The sequence below is a fragment of the Corvus brachyrhynchos genome, unplaced genomic scaffold (genome assembly GCF_000691975.1).
Source record: "Corvus brachyrhynchos isolate BGI_N302 unplaced genomic scaffold, ASM69197v1 scaffold16, whole genome shotgun sequence".
NCBI classification, from domain to species: domain Eukaryota; kingdom Metazoa; phylum Chordata; class Aves; order Passeriformes; family Corvidae; genus Corvus; species Corvus brachyrhynchos.
In genome coordinates this window covers 474,526-475,301 of record NW_008238643.1, presented here as the reverse complement: position 1 = coordinate 475,301, position 776 = coordinate 474,526, and positions in this window count along the sequence as shown.

The following is a 776-nucleotide window of genomic DNA, read 5'->3' as shown; positions in this document are numbered from 1 at the left end:
CCCCCGAGCACAGTCCTCAGCTGAGCCCCGGGACCGCGTCGGGCGAACGTGGTACCTGCCGACTAAAGGCGTGTGGAAGTGGGGAAGAGCCGCCGGCTCCTGGAGCCTATCCATCTCCTACGGGTCTCGCCCAAAATGCGTGCTACCTACGTTTAATTAGTATTGCACAGCATCTCTGTCCCCGTCTGGTTACAGCCATGGTCTGCCGCCAGGTCTCTATAGGTGCATACAGTCTATAGGCACACGCTCGTAGTGCTGCATCCTCAATACCCCTGGCCAGCCTTCATTCATATTTATGCCTCGACTAAATACTCGATCAAAAGTTGAACGCTAACACAGATCGGTTGTATTTTTCATGTACGACCCTTAAAATAGACTGTTTTGTAAACTGCAAGTGTCTATAAAGATGCTCAGCGCAGCCTCCCCCGGCCGCGCAGCCTCCCCCCCCAGTAATAATAATGCTGCAGATTGTAGAAGGATTTGAGTCTGCAGCCAGAGAGAAAGGGATTAGGGCGAGAGCACTGGAAGTTAAATTGTGCTGCATATAAAAAATGGGCGGATTGGTCTCTAGATGAGAGCTTGGTACCACCTTCCTTTCTAAAATAAAATCTCTCTGGCATGAAGTCACAGCCTATTTCACATCCGGTTTACCCTGGGACGTATTACTACTGTCTTGATAAAGAGAAAGCTTTTGTTGTGTAGCGGCGGTCGGAATACTGGGAAGCGAAATTTGGGTGCTGAGCCCGGAGGAGCGGAGCAGCGGCGGCGATGGCCGA